This window comes from Octopus bimaculoides, chromosome 3, assembly GCF_046866305.1.
Source record: "Octopus bimaculoides isolate indiv1 chromosome 3, ASM4686630v1, whole genome shotgun sequence".
Classification (NCBI taxonomy): domain Eukaryota; kingdom Metazoa; phylum Mollusca; class Cephalopoda; order Octopoda; family Octopodidae; genus Octopus; species Octopus bimaculoides.
In genome coordinates this window covers 43,049,245-43,063,212 of record NC_142930.1, presented here as the reverse complement: position 1 = coordinate 43,063,212, position 13,968 = coordinate 43,049,245, and the positions used below count along the sequence as shown (strand labels likewise).

Below are 13,968 nucleotides of genomic sequence, written 5' to 3'. Positions count from 1 at the left end.
TTGTTTATTTCTGCACTGTGCTTACTTCTGGTGGTTTTTGTGTTGTGCTGGTTAATCAGAGAGGCGAAGTTTTTGCAACAAGAATAGTTGACCTACAACGTACTTCAAATAAAAATTGTATTTCATTTATGACTAGCTTAGAAGGGTTTAGAAACTAGAAACTAATTTTAAGAATTTTCTAACTATACTTACTTATACGGATTACACAAGATTATACCACAAAACATTCCTAGTTATAGTGCTACCGGTTCTATTATAGTTTGGGTGTGTGTATATATATATATATATATATATATATATATATATATATATATATGTGTGTGTGTGTGTGTGTGTGTGTGTGTGTGTGTGTGCGTGTGCGTGTGTGTGTGTGCGTGTAGATACCTATACATACTTAAACACGCACACATATATTTATGAATGTACATACCTATACATACATTAGCATATATATTCATATCTATATTTTGTTTGTATATGTGTATATATGTATATACTTGTTTGTGCGCGTGTGTATGTGTAAGTAAATGATTTGTACATGTTTGTACGTGTTTTTATTTATGTAAGTGAATATTTTATAATAACAAGAATTGTATTTTTTTAATTGAATTTATTTTACCATTAAGTAATTCAATGTTTTCTCCTTCCAACTAAAGTTAATTTTGATTTAAGGCTTTCTTCGAATTTACATAAAATTCTCTTTAAATTGTAATTGTAATTTTATGTATATCGCCGGTTCTCAAAAAGATAGTTCAAATGACGAATGAAAGCAAACCAATTTCGAATGTGTAACTGTCAATGTAAACTGTATGTTTATAAATATAACATTAATTTTTTGGCGGTAACAGTAACGAGGAACACTGAGGAACAGTTTTTTGTGCTGTTCTGTCAGCTCTAATAATATTACATATATACATATATATGATATATATGTATAAACACATACAAAAATGCATACACACACATCCACACAAACACCGACTCACACATAGAACACAGACAAACATATACACGCACACACGTACATGTTATCTTTAATAGCAGGTTAACACGTAGCTTACTATTTAAACTTAATTAGATGTACGTTTCTTTTTTTCTTTTTTTCCGTATTAGAAAAAATTAGAGTAAACAGCTGCGTATTGTAGTAATATATGTCTAAATTTTACATCGTTTTTTACTAGAGAATATTCTTTTCTACATTAGCCACAAGGCCCGAATTTATTTGGTGGGGGCCAATCAATTAGATCGACCCAGTTAGCAACTGGTACTTAATTTATAGACCCCGAAATGATGAGAGGCAAAGTCGACTTCGGGACAACTTGAAGTTAGCGTAAAAACAGATGAAATAACGTTAAGCATTTAAGCCCGGCGTGCTAACGTTTTTGCCAACTCACCGCCTTTTTACTAGAGAATATTATGGAAATCCTTTTAGCCCCTTGTGGAGCGTAGGGCCAGATTCTCGGGTTCCATGGTGTATGTGTTTCCCATCAGCTGGACAGGACGCCAGTCCATCGCAGCTTTTTACTCAAGAAAGAGGAAGAAAGAGTGAGAGAAAGTTGGGTCGAAAGAGTACAACAGGGGTCGCCCCCCCCCCGCCAGAGCCTCGTGGAGCATTAGGTGTTTTCGCTCAACGCCCGGTCTAGGAATTGAAAACCGCAATCCTGTGACCGCGAGTCCGCTGCCGTAACCACTGGGCCATTGTGCCTCCAGAGAATATTATGGCAGATGGTAAATTACAAATAGACGTGATTGAAACGAAATATTTCCATTTTGATATTATTAAATTATGTCCACCAATGAAATTAGAATAAATGGATCAAATTCGATATGTGAATCAAATATTTTATATAACGTTCCCTAGATAAAATCAGTTTCTCTTTATAGAAGAGCCCTGTTCATAAGAGTAGGAGTCTGTCATAGAACCATTTTTTCCAAGATACATTTTCATATGAAAATATGCACTTATTAATATTGTGTACATTTACACATTTTGTAACTATTACAGCGAAATGGATTGTAACATCTTAAGTGTTTTTTTGGGTGAGGCACAGAGAATGCAATAGTAACAATATCAAAAATGAAAAAGTGATGTATTCATTATTGTTGCCCATGTATACCATTATGATTATTTATAGGATACATACATACATACATGCATAGATATATACATACATATGTATATATATATATATATATATATATATATATATATATATATATATATATATATATATATATATATATATATATATATATATATATATATATATGTATATATATATATATATATATATATATATATATATGCGAGTAAAAATAAATACAAAAAAGGGGTTTTGTATGATTGTGTATAGAGGAATATATTATTTTGTTTAAAAGAGTTCCAACACTGTCTGTTTTTTATGTTTTATTTATATTCCTGCAAAACCAATGTGGGATATAGAATATGGAATATACAATATATAATATAATATACAATATATAATATAAAATAAAAATGGATGGTACTATGAAATAAAGTATTGAATGTCTTATTGAATATATGGAATATGTCTTATTGAATAGATGAAATATTCGATAGAAAAGTGAGTTTCTATCGAAGACATGACTAGCTGTATATGTGTGTTTGTTTAGTTTATTTTTTAATATGTTGATTTGGGGAAGGTAATAATTTTGTGTCAAAATATTATTTTTTTCTTTTTTATTCAGAAAATAGTCAGCTGCATGTATACACTGCATTAAATAATTTTCAGTGGGGAGAAACATTTTATTGAATTAATGACAAATTCCTTTTTATTAAGAATATGGTCAGTTGTGTGTATTATTGAGTTAAATTAATTTCAAATATGGTCAACAATTTTTTAAAAAGTAAACAGTAGGAATTATTTTTCGCTTGATATGTGGCGGGTCTATGTGCTTCTATGTTTGTTATTTGTAATGTATGTATGTTTGGTTATTTGGGAATATGTTGTTTTGAGAGAATGTGCATGCGTGTGTGTTTGTTTTCTGAGTCGTATGTGTTTTGCTTTTAAGAATACGTTGTTTTGAGGAAGGACTTATTTTTGACAAAATATATATTGAATTCTATAGTAGGATGCTTTATGTGTGTGCGTCTGAAAGGGGTGTGCATGTGTAAGTGTGCGTATATATATATATATATATATATATATATATATATATATATATATATATATATATATATATAGTTGAAAAATTTCGTTATAGGTATAAATATACCATAAACAAGTATTAAAAAATGGAGAAAAATGTTGAATCAAAATTAGACGTAAAACAAAATTGCATTCAATATATACGCACGTTTCGAAAGACAATAAAATATGTAACAAAAAAAAATTATAATCATAGTAATTATAATTAAATTTATGCATTGTCATTCTCATCAGTGTGAGGAATTTTTGAAAGAACATCAAAAAAGTTTAATACAGTAAAATAAAATAAAAAACAATAAGGGATAATACAGATGGGGTAATAGGGAAAAATCGGATATTTACAAACAAGTTGTAAAAGGGGAAATAATAATATAAATAATAATAATAATAATGATAATGATAATAATAATAATAATAATAATAATAATAATAATAATAGTGAGACAGCTGAAAAAGAAAAACAAAGACATATCAATGTGTATGCAACGCTACATATACAGAAAATTATAACATATAAATAAAAGTCTAACGGATATGTTTAAGAAAACACACGGGTCGAACAAAGTATAATGCAAATAAGGCCACATGAGTCTAGTAGAATATAATGCAACAGGTTCACTAGATGAAAAGGCTATAGAGCGTAATATGTATACATATCAATATTGAAAACGAAGAATATATATATTTTACAAGAGGCTTAAAGCTGAGAGACAAGACAATGTATTAATGTATGTACAAGCAGATGAAAAAAAACGAATTAACAAAGAGAAACAGAGATCAAAGACAGGACAGGCCGGTGTATTCAAAATAGTTCGTTTACTCAAAAAATAGCCCAGGGTAGGGGAGACAATCAAAGAAGAATTAGCACACAAACGAATATACGGAGAAAATTATCATTATTTTACAATAGAGAGACGTATATACTTAACGCATAAAAATATGCAGTCATACATACATACATGCATACATACATACTTACATATATATATATATATATATATATATATATATATATATATATATATATATATATATATATATATACATATATGCATATATATACACATACATACACATACACACACCCGTGCATGCACACACACGTGCATGCACTCACATACACATACAAGAGTGCATGTGTAAGGGAAGATACAAATAAATAAAATAAAGGAGTACGTATTCACATAAAACGTATATACATATATATATGCATCCACACGCACACATATACATATACATACACACACACACGCACACACACACACACACACATATATATATATATATATACGCACATATACGAATTTATACATACACGCATTTATATACACATACATATGCACACATTTCTACACATCCACACATGCAAAAGTGGGAGAAACATACATGCATATACACCAAAGAAAACAAATATATAAAAATATACATAAACATAAACATATAGATACATAATATCTATCAATACGAGTATCGATTTGAGATGGAAAAGAAACAATCAATTATAATACGTAACTTGACATTCAGGCGTCACTGGAATTAATCCTTCTCTATCTGCATTATTCCTTCTATATCAAATTGGTACATGTTATTAAACTCGACATAATCAAGTAAATAATGTGCAATATATTTGTAGTTAATTTACTCACACGGCAAATGCTTCCAACAACTTAATAGCTTAGAAGATAATGAGTGATTAGAAAATCGATGCCGATCCTAGAATATACCAAACTTTTAGACCTAAGATTACCCTGCAGGACCATAAACCATGTAAACTAACACACACACACACACACACACACATACACACACACACACACACACACACACACACACACACGCACACGTACACACACGCACGCACTCACATATTCAGTTTATAAGATTAATTAGATAAAACTCAGACAGCAAATGCTACCGTTACTATTGTTATTGAACTGCTTATGTTGATTTTGTGATTTTACTGCCGACGTCAATATTGATCAAGCAATTCCTATATTCGAAACCATGCCATATGTTGCTCTTATATATTTCGAATGCATTCGTATTTTCTGAGCTAGTTAGGTTTGATTTCAGAGGCAGTTGACTGCTTTTGTTAGTGACACGTTGACTTCACACTGACCTCGTCATTAATTCATGCCTTATACAGTAGTGATCTAAGACAGAGCAGTGTTTAAAATTAAGACTGATGTCACTTGTTAGGGTTATATTGCATATTTAATGCAGAGCATGTCAGCTAAATAGAACTACCAGAAAATTTTGATTGATTAACGTGCAACATAAGAAAGAATTAGTCATTAATTACATGGTTCGATACGACTTAATACTAAGTGTAAATTAAATACTAATATATTGTACATTGTTTACGTGATTATTATGTCGAGTTTAATAACATGGACCAATGTGATATAGAAGGAATAACGCAGATATAGAAAGAATAATGCTAGTGACGCCTGAATGTCAAGTTATGTATTATAATTGATTGTTTCTTTTCCATCTCAAATTGATACTCGTATCGATAGATATTGGCTATCCATCCATCCATCTATCTATCTATCTATCTATCTATCTATCTATCTATCTATCTATCTATCTATCTATCTATCTATCTATGTGGTATACACGCACACATACATGTGTATACGTTTTTGTATTTACACAGATGATTGTATGCACACAACATTGTATGTGGCTTAGACATTCAAACCAAAATACATTGACATTGATTTAATCAGTAGAAATAATAAGAATATTAGTTAGAATCATATATTATATATATATATGGCAGAAATGGCAACAAAAGAAAGAAAGAAACCTCGATATTATGCAAATAGAGGAAGGTATCTGTAAAGATACGCTACTGAATAAGTGTCACATATCTTTATATATATATATATATATATATATATATATATATATATATATATATATATATATATATATATATATATATATATATATATATATATATATATATATATATATATATATATATATATATATATATACATATATATATACATATACATATACATATATAGTTTTAGTCTCATCTGGGGCCCCTTCTATATCCAAGGAGTCGGTAGGATTTCTTATGGCTTTATTGCCTCTCTGTCTTCTAATGTTTGACGTTATGGTTGCCGCGTCTTTCCGTTTTGGCATTGCAACGAATGTGGCGTTGGGAATTTTGGACCACCGTGAGGCACCTCTCTCGACTTCTCCATAGTGGGAGAGAAAGCGTTTAAGAGGCCGGTTTGCTACGGATGTAACTCTTGGGTTTTCTACCCTACACGACCGTGTCTAAATGCTCGCACTCTCAGAAACAGAAAGGCTCCGGGATACCTTCTCACCTCTCCATGCTCCTCTATCATGGCCAGTACTCTGGCCTGGTACCTATGAGGAGGTACGCCTGAAGCCCTGAATTGGTCACACGACGTCCCATCTATAAAGGCAGCACCACGTATTGCTCAGTGGAGCTGGTCATTGTGACCATCCTACGCACTCCCTCTTCCTTGATATATATAGCTACCAAGGTCCTATGTTGTTTTCTTCGGCGGATATAGATTACGTAACGCCACACCTCCTCCAGGCACTTTTCCATTTCGCCTGTAGAAGGACATAGCGGCTTTCTTTCTCTACATTTAATGCACTTCTAAATTATCGTTCGCTTTTTGGTGGAAATCCTTTCCTCTTCGAGGAGAGCCACGGCGCCGGGTCGAATGGTATCTGTTTCATACTATTTGATTGCCTCTGCTTTCTCTTACATCGAATGTGTGGTCCATGTATTTATCATGTTTACGAAGAACATTTTTCCTTCGGATGTGTATTCTCTCTACTGGCTTCGTAAATAGCATTACTCTTGATACTGTTTATGCCTTTTGCTTATGCTTTTTTGATGCCGATACTGCTGCTGATTGTTATAATATCATCGCTGTTGTTGCTGCGGGTTTCGTTATTAATATTACTGTTGTTGGCCTTGTTCTTGCTGATGTCGTTATTGTTGTTGTTGTTGGAGTTTTCACGGGTCATGCTGTTGTTAGTGGTCTTGTTTTGGCTGTTGGCGATGTTGTCGTTGGTGTTGGTGGTGATGGTAGTAGTGGTGTTGGTGATGATAGTGGTGTTATTCTCTGTAAGTTCTTTTGCAAAAGTCAAAGGGAATGGCGACCGCTACGCTTGGTTGGCTACTGCGCATTTTCTCCTACACACATTCCTCTGTTTAGACAAGGGCTTCTCATGTTTTGAAAAAAGATAGATTGAAAAATATGCCCGGGTACGTTTACGGCACTGGCAGAAAGCCCGTTCAGGGATTCGAGATTGAAATGGGTTGAACCTCTTTGATACATCCGCGAAACAATAATTCCAATTTCAGCGGCCGAAAATGGCAAAGGATAAGCAAAGTTAGAGAAAACTCAAGTTGATGTCTCCTCCTTCATTAGTGAACTCAACATAAACTCAACATAATGCATACAGTAACGATGTGTCAGGTTAATCGTTCATGTATATATTTCGTATTTGCTGAGCTGGTACATTTCACGCGTTTCTACAAATTTCGATAGTAAATCAATAATAATTTAAACTAGCTGCTCTTTCAAAGCACGCTCTAAGAATATTATCACACATGGAATCATTTCAACGTCTATAACGTATACTAACTGTTCGCATAACCAACAGCAAAAATCTGAAATTTCGGTATTATCCATTCTTCTCACCAGTTGAAATAAGAATTTGTGCATTGTGTAAAAAAATATTTTTAGGAATGTTTGTTCTCAGTTTCGTACTCTAAAGTTTATATTTTATAATATTTGATTTGAATTTCGTTTTGCAAAGATGAATGTTCTATTTATGTGCGAAAATGTCATTTCTAATTAAATATTCTTTGAAATTTTAACTAGTGTCATTTACAAATTAAACGTAAAAGGAAAATTGCATTGCGCTACAGTGCAGTATATGATGTACTAAGAAGTTTCTTTTGTTTTTGAAGTGTAAAATTAGTGATGACAGATAAATTTCAAATCATACATTATTATCTCCAAGGCATTTATTAATCAATTTAACATGTTAGAAATAAAAAGCTGTTACAGTTAAATATTCGCAATTGCTTGCAATTACAACATTATTATCATACACTGAATCAGCCATGTATGATTTTCCTTGCTTCTTTCAATTCATTCCTATCGACTTTGGAAACTTCAAATATAGAACAAAACGGCAATTGCTGTTGTTCGAATTCTCCTATTTTAGTATTTCTCTAAAACGAGAAACACTAAAATTGGAGATTTCAAAATGCCTATAATTTACGATGTAGCAAGCTCTTTGTTTCTGCTCAAAGTTTTCGCAAAACTCAAAATGAATATTACACATTAAGCAATATATTTTTGTATGGATTTCAAAGAAGCCAGTGATGAAAAGTGAGATCAAGTATCTGCAAAATGAATGCACTCAAAATTCCGAATAAATTCAAATGCGGTGAGGATAGAAGTCATGATATCTGAGACGTTTGCACTTGAGTAACGCCTTCATTTGTTCTTTTCTCATTTGTCGTCTAAGAAAACGAGGTATGATACTTACCTATTTTCCGTGAAATGGAATATTATTACCGATTTTATCCACTTTGCCTCACTATTACTTTGTTAAATATTTAACTATTCTTTTTACAAGTCGTCTAATGAGAAATTGCTTTTGAGCAATGATATTTTGAACATTGTATTAGAAGCCAATTTTTAAAAGTATACTTTAATGACCATTGCTCTGAACAAAATATTAGAAATTAAAAAAATGATTTTAGAAACTGTAGCGACCTAATGAACTGAATAGAATATGGGTGTCATATGATGTCCCATTTTTAAAAATATTAATGTGTAACTGGTAATGCAGTAAAGATTAGAGCACTTTAAATTGTGTTAGATTACTATAAAAGTGTGCAGTACGTTTACAACATATTCACAATCAAAGAACAACATTAGCTGCAACATTGTATTGCAGGAAAACTCTTCTTAAGTGACAGCGTGTGTAAAAACACAGAGCTCATTTAGAATATCATCCGTGGATCTTGAGACACTGGGATTTCGACCTGTTTTATTTTCCCGAATGAGGAACGTACACCAGATGTTCTGAACTAACTTGACAGCATCGATTCCGTATAGAAATTAGTAAACTCAACAATTTGCTAATCTGAGTGAAAAACTGCCCGGCTGATATACGAGCATGAAACAGGGTAGGATTAAAATAACGACCTGCATAACGATATTTTTATTGGGTGATCTTTCTCACACAGAATATTGTAGCTATCTGCTTTCTACATCTGTATAGCCATTTTATGTATTTCCGATCAATACATTTTAGGGGCTCAATGAAGAAATATGTTCTTATCATCTAGCTATTACTCTAGATATTTGGGACTCTAGATAAGTACTTTCCTATCTAAGAGAACGTATTACATTATGCTCCAATGACTAATGCTGTTGAGCCAGCACATCCCAATGACACATGAATTTAAGTTAGAGAGAAAAGGACATATAATTAGATTATACCAGTATCATCATTGTACTTTCTGGGAACAATAATTGTGGACTGCATATATACGTGCGTTGCAGCAGGGGAGAGACAAGTTGTAGAAATGATTTTGTTCGGTAGATTTACTACGGGCGAATGCAAATTATTGGTTTAAATTTCTTACATAAATAACCGTAATGACCAAAGAAAAGTGAAATTGTTTTAGTATATAGGTGAGTTTTATTTGCTAAAAATTGCAAGTACATTTTATTTTGATAGGTTTTTGAGAATTGTCTGCTTGATATGTTGATATATTTCATCAATAGAATATAAACTATCACGTATAAGAAACATATTATGATAACCCTATTATTTTTTATGTTCGCAAAGACAATAATATACTATATTCATATTTGTTTACTTACCACAACAAATGAACCACTCACTAAAGCTAATTCGTCGAATATTAGATTGTCATATATATGTTTTGTAATATTTCTTTTGTTTCCTATTTTTGAAAGTTATGCATTTTCCCAGCTATATCGATCATGAAAATAACCCATTCAGACATCTTAATTTCTCGTGTGTGAAATAGGTTACTGTAAATTGTATGCCACTAGATAATTTATTAAACCACATGATGTCACTAGATTACCTCAATTATCCAGGGGAAAATCTTTGAGTCTACGGAGACAAAGTAAATTAGGTCCTTAATCCATGCATAAACCAGTTGCACTCTGTTAAATTGAAATTCATCTTCAGATGTACCTATTAACAAAAGTTTCTCTGCGATTCACACTCCACGATTAATTACAGTTGTGAAACTATAGTGTAATATTCGAAGGTGAGTTTTTGAGAGAGTGTGGAATCCGAAAGCTTTCGGGTTTAACTGACTTGAGATCGGCACTTCACGAAGTTGAAATGTCTTTTACTTATAATGCTGGGTAACCGCCTTAAGGAATTTTAGTCGAAGGAATCGACCCAACGCTTCTTTTTATAATGCTTGGTACTTATTCTTTCGGTCTCTTTTGTCAAACAGCTAATACGCGGAAGTAAACAGCACCGGTTGCGAGGCGTGGCGTGGGGACAAACACAGACACAGAGAGACGCACACTCACACACACACACACACACACACACACACACACACACACACACACACGCACACACAACGGGTTTCTTTCAGTTTCCGTTTATGGAATTCACTCACAAGGTTTTGGTCGAACTGAGGTTATGTTAGAAGTAACTCATTAATGGTGTCACGCAGTGGGACTGCAACCGAAACCATGTGGTTTGGATGCAGACATCTTACTTCACAACCACTCCTGCACCTATGGAAAATGTAATTAAAGATTTCTTGTCTTAAGTATATAATAAGCTAGGAAGAACAAACAAAATTGTAAAGAAAAAGTTATCAACGAAAATGTGTAAGAAAGGATTAAACTTTGAAGGTGATATATAACGGTATTTCTATGCTTATACAACGGTATATCTATGTATATACTATGTTAATGATACCAGTTGGTTTAAACATGACTATTTTATTAATTTTCATATTTAGAATTCAGTGCTCGTTTTCTTACTATGAAGCGAATGGAGCACATGCATTATATTTTGAGATGGTACTATCAATTTGTCATTTTCAATGCCAGTTAAAATACGTATTCCATTGAGAGTATTGGATTCTTTTAGATGCATCTACTTGCAACAAACAAAATCTGAATTATGTATAACTTTTATTCACATCTCTTGAAAACAAAATCAAATATATGTTGGCAAAACTATTGCTTCTTCTAGATAAATAAATAAATTTATGAGAAAATGGATTTTGAGAAATGTGCTTTTGTAAAATATATAACCTATAATTTATTTATCATATTTTATCATAAGATACGTTAATTGCAGGAAATATTTATGAAACGATCAGTTATATAGAGGTGCGCTATATCTATTATGATTCATTTCCCTGTGGGCATGAAACAGACACTTTCAGGTATTGTAAATGACAGTACTAGTGTCCCTCAATGGAACTTGATTATTTAAAGCGAGTAGCTTTGAAATATGTACTTATTCTTTTAATTGATATTTTAGATTTGTGAAGGAAATACACGGTTTCAAACAATAAAATAACATACATAAAACTTTATATATAAATCGTTTATGCAAACTGTTTTCACATATATTCCTAGGAATAGATTTTAATACTTATTTTAAGACTAATATATCAAAACAATCTATATTACATTTCCGCAATGTAATTTCACGATTAGATATCGTAGTTCTTAGATTATCCTGTATTTTGGAACTAATGTTACGTACTCTGGATTTAGGACAATTTCTCAAAGATGAAATTTGCATCTAATATATAATATTTGTATCTGAGTCTCCATTTCGTTTTCTTCATTTCTGAAACACTTATCTGTACTCTGTTCAACCTAATTAGTAAAATACATTAATAAACTCCACAATGAAATACGAACAGTAAAATACGAACTAATGTAAAGTGAATATAAACACACTGATATCGCATGTATGACGGGCGAATAGGTACAACATCATATCTCACCGGTAAATAATACTGTGATGACATTTTCAGACAACTGCTTATGATGTGGGTGATATCTTCGGTGTTAACTCTACAGTCTACATCGATATGTATGTTTATATGCATGCATGCATATACGAGCTATGTAGTATGTATGTATATATGTATGTATCTATGTAAGCATGCTTGCATGTATGTACGTACATATGTGTGAATTTATTGGGTTGGCCAAAAAGTCCGTTTCGTGTTTGTTGACACTAAACATTAAGCACTCTAATAAGTAGCTAACTTCAATCTTTATCTTGTTCCTGCGCTCTTGTTAGATACTAGAGACTGATATGTCAATATGACAACGTAGTTCGGCGTGAACTTTCGACGAGACAGATTATGAAAATGAGGAGCCAAAAATAATATCATCGACATCTCATGCTTTTTACTTTAAAAAGGGCAAGAAAGCTGCGAATGCCTGGTGGAAGATACACGTTGTGTATGGAGAGTTGCTCTATGGATACCTGTCTGTAAACCTGTGCTTCCCAAAGTGTGCAGTACTGCTTTCCTGGGGGCGGCGCAAAAATGAACGGGGGCGTTGAAGAAAAGTGGGGTGATAATAAGTGGCCAAAATGGGGCGGGGCGATGGATGTAGAACCAACAAAATGGTGGCTCAATGAGGTTAAATTTTATTTGTGAGGTTTTATTTGTAAAATACAGTTATTTTGAATATGTTTCAGAAATGATCAACCTTTGTTGTGGTAGTGAGAGAGGGGCACAAGGAATGTGGCCTTGGTGCCAAGGTTGTGGCTGCTCGAAAAATTTAGGAATAACAGGTGCAAGCAGAGATTAACAGCAAAATCAATCTCCGTTATATGACTAGGATGATCGCGGATATTACCCTGATACCCAAATGGAGTGTTGAAAACCCTGCATTAGTTACATCACAATGGGCAATGTTTGATTCTCTCATCAATTGAATGAGAGTAATCTCACCAAACGCACCCAATGGCATGACATGCAAGAATGTCTAAAACTCATCCTTTGTTAAGAAAAAATTCAACGGGTTAGACGTCTAGCAAAGCGAAGATCCAGCGAAGAGTGAGTCATCATGAAATATCTTTCGCCTCTTCCGTGCATGCAGCGTTAAATATTTAGTTTAAGGATACACCAATTTAGACATTGATAGAAATATTGCTTGTAGACTTTCGATTTCTTACAAATCTACACTTTCTAATCACACAAAAAAGCATAATTTCGATGCACTTGATATTAATGTTAGCTACTCTGTTTCTATAACAACATGTTAATAATACGTGATACACTGGAAAACATACATAGTCACAGTTTATAATTTAGCGTCCTGCATGCCACGACAGAGATCAATCAGTAAAACCGCCAGGAAAATGGCATTTATCATCATGGTTCATTCAGTTACCTGAAACCTAGTCGATATAATTCAGGTGAAAACTAAGGAGTTTAATTCCAACGTCTAACTAGAAAATTATAAATAAAATCTGCTCTCCCTTTTGACCTCGCGCGTTTTATTTGGAAGCCTGGAGGAAAATATGTGGCTGCTCTAATATAATAGGTAGTGTTGTTCATTGCAGTGATATCGTGTCTAAGAAACTGAATTTTATAATACTAATCGAGTTATCCCTAATGAGAAGGAACATAGTATTGAAATAAATGGCTTTTTTTTTGCCTCGGATCATTTCCAAAAAATATATGAGAAATACCTGAAATCCTTTAATAGCGAAAGTTAATAAGGGAGTT

General features: G+C 32.7%; 1 protein-coding gene across 3 annotated transcripts in view; it reads left to right on the top strand.

The window, feature by feature from the left end:
• LOC106875338 (FMRFamide receptor) overlaps positions 1–13,968 on the top strand; it is a 561,393-nt gene that overhangs the window by 368,948 nt on the left and 178,477 nt on the right. The window lies entirely within an intron of this gene.